This window comes from Fukomys damarensis, unplaced genomic scaffold (assembly GCF_012274545.1).
Source record: "Fukomys damarensis isolate Sample0158 unplaced genomic scaffold, DMR_v1.0_HiC HiC_scaffold_16, whole genome shotgun sequence".
Lineage (NCBI taxonomy): Eukaryota > Metazoa > Chordata > Mammalia > Rodentia > Bathyergidae > Fukomys > Fukomys damarensis.
Window position 1 is genome coordinate 15,914,217 of NW_022900928.1, and position 7,927 is coordinate 15,922,143.

General features: G+C 41.1%; 2 long non-coding RNA genes across 2 annotated transcripts; one reads left to right on the top strand and one right to left on the bottom strand.

The window, feature by feature from the left end:
* Positions 1–771: 771 nt before the first annotated feature.
* On the top strand, positions 772–5,006 carry LOC104856074. The gene is made up of 3 exons (XR_778554.2): positions 772–928; positions 1,567–1,759; positions 4,699–5,006. It is a non-coding gene; the product is annotated as an uncharacterized LOC104856074 (long non-coding RNA).
* Positions 4,684–7,622, bottom strand: LOC104856073. The gene is made up of 3 exons (XR_778553.1): positions 7,551–7,622; positions 7,197–7,316; positions 4,684–4,735 (listed from the first exon to the last, which is right to left on the bottom strand). It is a non-coding gene; the product is annotated as an uncharacterized LOC104856073 (long non-coding RNA).
* Positions 7,623–7,927: the final 305 nt, after the last annotated feature.

Genomic DNA, 7,927 nt, shown 5'->3' on the forward strand with positions numbered 1-7,927 from the left:
TTTTTCCAGCACAATACAAATTACCAAAATTGATTTAAGAAAAAGAATATCTGAACACATCAAATGTCCAGACAGTGAACTGGAAGCCTTTTCACAGATCTCTTTTACACCAAGCTAAAACTAAATTAACTAACAAGAAACATATATCCTCTCTAAATTATTCAAGTTATTCCAGAATATGTAAGTGGAATATTTCCCAAATACTTTTATAAATTTAGTAATAAGCTTAATACTAAAACCTAATGAGTAGCATCAGAAAGAAAGTTAATCTTGTGCTGGGGATTTAGCTCAGCAGTTCGGTGGCCTGCCTTGCAAGCTCAAGGACCTGAGTTCAATCCCCCAGTACCAAAAAAAAAAATAAATAAATAAAGTTAATCTTGCTTAATAAATATCTAGGCAAGAATTGTAAAATTTATATCAGCCGCTAGTATTTTGAGATAATACAATGTGATCATAGAGGATTTATACAAGGGTGAAGTATTGTTAGTATAACAGAACAGTTGACAATCTGCAAACTGTATATTGTGGACTCTGCTTCCCCAAACCTCCATGGGGCAAAGGAAGTATACCCACGTGGAGTCCTGCCCTCTCTGTCACCCCATGACTTACAGACCACAGTCTGGGTATTCAAGACCCTGGAGTTTCCTGCCCTAATATCCCTGGAACTACCTACCTGGCCTCCTCTATTGTCTCTTAAGCGATTATGACATTAGAATGCCCAAGCCTAGACTCAAGGTGTGGCCAAGGATCACTTTTTGCAGGGAGTATAAATGGAGCTGGAATACCCGAGCTGCCATATGTACAGTCAAGAGCGATGTTATAACAAAGTAGCATAACCTGGATAGCTTATAAAACAACAGAAACATATTTCTGTCAGTTCTGGAGTCTGGGATGCCTAAGACAAAAGAACTGGGGAATTGGGTGTCTGGTGAGTACTCACTTCCTCCTTCACAGATAGAGCCGTCCTGCTGTTTCATCACGTGGGCGAACGGACAAGACAATTCTCTAGGACCTATGCCATAAGGCACTCATCACATTCATGGTGGCTCTACCCTCATGGCCTAATCATATCCCAAAGGCCCACCTCCTAATACCATCACACTGGGAATTCAGTTTCAAATATTAAGTTTAAGGCATACAAAAATTCAAACCACAGCAAGTGGAAAGATAAGAGAATGAGCCAGATAGTAATTTTTTCCATACCACCACTATGGCATAAAACACTGTGGGATACCAGATTCCTAAATTTGAACCCAGTTTTTAAGACTATTGTGGAATATAATTTTCAAAATAAGTAAATAGAATACAGTAAGTCCCCAGCTTAGGAACAAGTTCCTTTCTGGGAGAATGTTCGTAAGTCAGATTTGTTCATAAGTCTTACACAGTGAGTCTTATACACCTTTGACACAAATATACAATATAAAGCATTAAAAAACACATACACAAATATATTATAAACAATTTTTGCTCTTAGAATCGCCTTTAAATGGTGGTACACAGTACAGTACAACCGGTATAAAGGGGATTGCATGGAGTGAACTGAGCCAAAGTGTTTCTAACTGGCAGAGGGACGGCAGATGGAAGATGGTGGAGACGAAAGGTCATCATCCATAGGAGCTGGAGGGCAAGATGGAGTTTGGCCAACATCTGACGTTACTGGAGCTTAAGGATAATCAGCTACCTCCTTGATTTGTTCACATCTACAGAAGTTCCTAATGCGAGATCTAGTCCTGTCTGTGAAAGTTCACAAGGAATATTTGTAAGTTGGGGACTTACTGTATATTTCATTTGTTTTCTTGATGTAACTTCACACATACTCTCTATCCACAGGTGAGTATGTACTCATGTATACACACTTACATGTGTACATAGGCAGATATCCCACTTACGCTATGTGTATCAGTCTGATATTGTTTTCTCATCTCTGCCAATCTAGAAGGCTGGCTCACTCTTCATATTTGTGGGGCCTGTGGCAAGAGTAAACATGAAGGCCTGCAGGGCAGTGGTGCACACCTACAGTTCCATTTATTCAGGAGACTGGGGTACAAGAATTGCAAATTCAAGGCAACTTAGCAAGACCCTTTTCAAAATATAAAATAGAAGGGGCTAATATGTAGCTCATTGCTAGAGAACCCCTGGATTGATCCAAGTACTGAAGAAAAAAAAAGATAAAGGCTTACAGTAATCAAAATAGTGTGGTATTGGCATAAAAACAGACACGTAAAACCAAGGATCAAAATAAAAATCCCAGAAACAAATCTATACATCTATTTAAACTGATTTCTCAACAAGGCACTAAAAACATACAGTTGATAAAAAGACAACCTTTTCAATAGACAGCTGGGAAATTGGATATTTACAAGCAGAAGCTTGAAACTGGACCACATTTATCACCTGTACAAAAGTCAACTCAAAATGGATCAATGAACTAAATAAAGGTAACTATGAAACTACTAGAAAAAAATAGAAGAAACACTTCAAGATACTGGTACAGATTTTCTGGGTAGGGAACCAGAGACACAGAAATGAAAGCAAAAGATTAACAAATGAGATTATATCAAAGTAAAAACTTTCTATGCAGGAACAGAAATAAACAGCAGGGCAAAGAAAAAAACTTTCAAAATGGAGCAAAATATTTGCCAACTATTCATCTGACAGACGGTTAATACCTGGGCTATATAAGCAACTCAAACAACAGCAAAAAAAAAGTAATCCAATTAAAGCCTGGAAAGAAATAGATAGATATATCTGAATAAATAAATAGATATTCCCCCCAAAAATGGCCAACAAATACATGAAAAATACTCAATATCATTAGGCATCAGAGAAAGGTAAATTAAATTCACAATGCAATACTATCTCACCCCAGCTATAATGGCTATTACTAAAAACAAAAATGCTGACAAGGATGTGAAGAAAAAGGAACTCCTACACACGGTTGCTGGTAATAGAAATTAGCACAACCATTATGAAGTACAGTCTGGTGGTTCCTCAAAAAATTGAAAATAGATCTACTAGGGCCAGGGATTTAGCTCAGTGGTTGCACCACATGCCTCACAAGTGCAAGGTCCCAAGTTCAAACCCCAGTACAAAAACAAACAAACAAACAAACAAACAAAAATCTAGATCTACCATAGGATTCACCTATTCCACTTTTTGGTATATATCCAAAAGAAATGAAGTCAGCATGCCAAAGAAATACTTGTGTGCCCATGTTTACTAAGGCATTAGTCACAGTAGGTAAGATATGAAATCAGCCTAGGTTCCCATCAGCAGATGAATGGATAAGGAAAATATATTATATTTACACAATGGAACATCATTTGGCCATGTGGAAAGAATTAAATCTTGTCATGTAGCAAAATGGATAGACATAGAGGACATTGTATTTAGTGAAAAATGTGAGACTCAGCAAGATAATTACTACATGTCCTCTCTCTCATATACAAAAACTAAAAAATGTTCACCTGAAGTAGAATAGTGATTACAAGAAGTTGGGCTTCATCATTGAGCGTATGTAATTATCAAACAGAACTTCATTAATATGTACGACTAATACATGATAAGTCACACAATTATCATAGGACAAACAGGCAGTGCATGAGAACTCTACAAGCATACTCACCACTAATGTGTCATTGTCCCAAAGAAAGAAAACCAAAGGCAGCAGTTGCAAAAGTGGAGCAAAGTTCATGGAGCGTTTCAGCCCAAAAGAGCAGACACACCTACTGGGATGGGTACCAGCTAGCTAGGCCTTGGGCATTCATCCAATCACCTGTGATAGAGAGACATTGTATCAGTTATAGCAAACCATCCCCAAATACTCAATGGGTTAAAACAACAATTATTTTTGATCCTAGATCTGGAGGTTGATTAAAGCTAGGCTCTATTCCTGCATCTCTCATTCTCCTAAGACAGCAGGTTCATTGGGCGTGTGTTCTTCATGGGTATGATAAAATCTCTGGAAAATAATGAGAAACAGAGTCATCCTTCAGTGTCCACATGGGATACTTTTCCAGGATCCTCTGTGGATACCAAAATTGAAGATGCCTAAGTCCCTTGTTCAAAATGGCATCTAACCTACACACATCCTCCTGTGTGCTTTATAGGCTACTTATAATACCTAATAGGACATAATGCTATATAAACAGTTGCTCTATTATAGTGTTTAAGTCTTAATTACAAGAAAGAAAGAGTTGTATGTACTCAATATGGATGCAATTGTTTTTCAGAACACTTTTGATCTACAGTTACTTGAATCCAAGGATGCAGAACCTGAGGATACAAAGGGCTTGTAGACAATGATTGAAAAATATAGTGAATATTTCCATCTTTTATAGTATGCCCTAAATCAATTAAAATATTTACGTTTGTTATTTTGACTGGGAAAAAGTCAGAAGTCAGATCTACTAGTGTAGATCTTTACTAGTAGGGAAAAAATACACTAGTTTTTTTTAAGGAATCTGCCTTTCTATTAGACTGGACTTGGCAGCAGCATTGTTTTTAATCACCTGGTAAAGACGCTCACAAAAGCGGACTCCAGAACTGCTTCAGAACATGGCAAGAACAAAGGGACAAGTGGGGCAGGCAGAGGTGCCTGGCTTGAGGGGATTCACGGCAATGTGGCCTTTACCATACTAGATGTTTTAATTTAAATATTTACCATATACTTTGATCACACTTGGCCTCTCTGTTCAGGCGTGGAGCCAGCACAGCGTCATCTCCTCCTCATTCGCTGACCAAAGCAAGGAGCAAGAGGGGCAATGAGAAATGTTCAGCGGGAACTGAATGGGCAGACTCTATTATTATGCAACAATAAAAATGACCAAATCACTGGCCTACACGATGTGCAGAAAAGAAAGATATACAAGAAAAAGTCCTGAGCACCTTCTCCTAGGAGGGAGCCCACCCAGAGCCAAGCAGAGCCATCACCGTCCTATTGCTTCCCCTTCCTGTCGCAGGAGGTCAACCCATGGAGCTGCCTGCAAAATAGGGCTCCTCAGACACCTCCATCAGCAATAAACTTTGCTTCCTTCCTGAGTCACTTCCTCAAGGCCTCCAGCTCAGACACTTAGCTTGCCTGGTGGGGAGAGGAACCAACTTAGTCTAAATATCTTTACAAACTTGCCGTTAATGCCTGGACTCAGTTTTCAAGCTCCAAAACCCTCCAAAATTACTTATTTTCATTTTTTTTTTCTTTTTTGCATTGCTGCAATAACATCCTCACAGTGAGGGCTCAGAATGCTGAGGTCCCCTTTGAGAGATGCTTGTGGGCAAATGGAGAGGGGAGGGGAACAGTAGAGGGAAAACATGTCACTTATTAGTTCAAAATATTATTCCACCTCATTTACTTCTTGGAATAAAATGTTTCTTTTAACCAGAAGTTTGAAAAGTAAATGTGCTTCATTACGGAGGGAAAATCCATTCTTCTCGAGGCTCTCCTTTTATGGGCAGGCACCATCAGGGGCAGATCCGTGGTTAACACTCTCTGGGTCCTTTTCTGAAGTTGTCAGCACTTTTCACGAGCTCCGTTTCCCTGTCTGTCTTTCTTCTCCAAGAAACACTATGGCTCTGAAAACGTTCTCAACAAACACTCTCGCCATCATGGGAAGAGAGAACAATGAGTGCATGTCAACTGCTTCCCATAAACACTCCCTTGACCCCTAATATGTCAAGCTTCTGAGGTCTCCTGCACTGTAAGCCCCTGATGGAAGGGGAGGGTGATATTTCAAATATTCCTCATTAAAAGTTTAGGAATTAGTCCAGAACCAAAATAACACCTGAAACTAATTTTCTTGACGCATTCATAGGTTTTAATGACAGCTTCATTAATTGAGCGTACTCACATAGGACAAAAAAAAAATCATGTTTTCCTTAATGACCTGCCAGATGATGGATTTCTTTGGTGACTTTATCCTAAAAAACTTCAAAGGAAGGGAAGAGGAGGAAGGACAAGCTCTGGGTGTCACATCACAAAACTGGCCTTGCCCAAGAGGGCTCCTGGGGTCTCATGTGGGCTTGGCAGGCAAGAGGAGAAACATGGTGCCTTGCTAGGAGCCTTGCTCCTCAGAACAAGCTTCAGGGATCAGCTGCAGCAGCCCAGCTCCCCTCTCTGAATGGACCAGAAATCTGTATGGCACAAGATGCCCAGAGATTTTCAGGGGCATTGAAGTTTGCAGAGCACTGTGGGGAGCTTTGAATGGAGACCAATGGGCTTGGGTGGGGATTCCACCTTCCCTCACCACTGGTGTGAAGAGAGCACAGTTGTTTTACCTGCCTGAACCTCAGCTTTTCACCCGTGAGATGGGGTAATGGTGTCTACCTCATGGAATTAAGATTAACCAAACACTTTGTACAACTCTAGCTATGTAAATAATTTTGAATAGTGGTGAGCAATTGTGTTTGCTGTGGCTTCTCTTATCCATCCCGTTTTAGAGAAGAAGTTTTTGTAGGGATCAGGACTGAATTCAGGTACAGCTGTATGACATTGATCATGTTATCTTACCTCTCTGAACCTCAATTTCTCCTTGTGTGTAAAACGGGCATAATTTAAATGTCAGTTAGGCACCAAACCTTCAGATCTTTACCCAAGAGAAGTCAGAAAATGTCCCAAGATGTCTGCAAGGCTTACACTCTCATTGTGCTCTACCAGTGCTGTCCTGTTCTTCCCCTCATCTTCCCTGGTTCCAAGTTTGGGCCCATTAACTTTCTATAAGCAATCCACTTCCTTGAAACTTTTCTTGAGTTGGGTAGAATTTCCACAAAATTGGGGGAGTGGGAGTCTAGGAAGATTGTTTGCAAACGGCATGACCTTATGCAAACTCCCTGGCTCTTTGCTTTCCTCCTTCTCATTTCCCCTTATCACAGCCCCATCAGGAAGAAGAAAACTCCTCCTCTTGTCACCCAGAAGAAAGCTCAATTTAGCAGATGTAGGGGACTAGGAGCGAAAGGGTTCTTATTCAAAAGACTTGACTAGTATTTCCTCTCTGTGGGTCTCCATTTCCTCATCCCCAATAGGGGGCAGGAGCCCCTCAATCACAGGGATAGTATGAGAACTAAGGGGCTCTGCAGATACCTCCAGAGTGGCCGGTGTGTGGTGGCTGCTGATTACTGGGGTGTTGTCTTCCCTCTGCCACGCTCTCCCTTCTGAGACTGGGCCTCCCTTCCGCAAGCAGCTGGCTCCTTTTCAGGCTCACCTTCCAGGGTTGCACCAGGGAATGTGAAGGTCTCGAGAGTGGAGAGTGTTTTCTCTTTTCCATCTGCTTCCTGTTGCCATCACCATTGCCAGCAACACCACCTCATCCTGGCAGCAGCATCTGGTTCCAGGAGCACAGTGGTTCTGGTTTGCAATCATTCCTTTCAACACTCCTAGAACCCGCTTCCTGGTGCCCTCTCACAACACTGCACCAGCCATAGCATCTCCTCAGAGGCCAGAACCCCAGGACAGTGGAGCCTCAGGTCCAGGCTCCATGCTACTGGCACCAGTGCCTTAGGTGTCCCAGCACCTCTGGTTCTCAAAACCTTCTGACTTTAGAATCCCAACAACCCACCTTTGTCCCTCCACACCATCTCCAGAGAAGGCAGCTGCTTCCCTTTGCAACACCTCACATCCCTTTCTGCACTTCAGTCCCCGACCTGGTAAATGGTTCTCATCATCTTTAACTCTCTGCTCAGTAAGGACCCAGTTTCTGGCTTCTAATAGAACCCTGTCAAATACAGAAAATATATCAAAGATACTAATTTCCTTCTGGAAAAAAAAATCTACCTTTTACATATGAAGTTTTGTCACTGATAAGGCTATTCAAAAGAACATGCCAATGGCTTTGAAAGCAATTTCCAAAGAAAATTTTCCACACTATTTTGGGCTCTGACAACACTGTTGGAATAAAACTGTGATCCTGAGCATTTGGAACAAAGAGTCAAAATA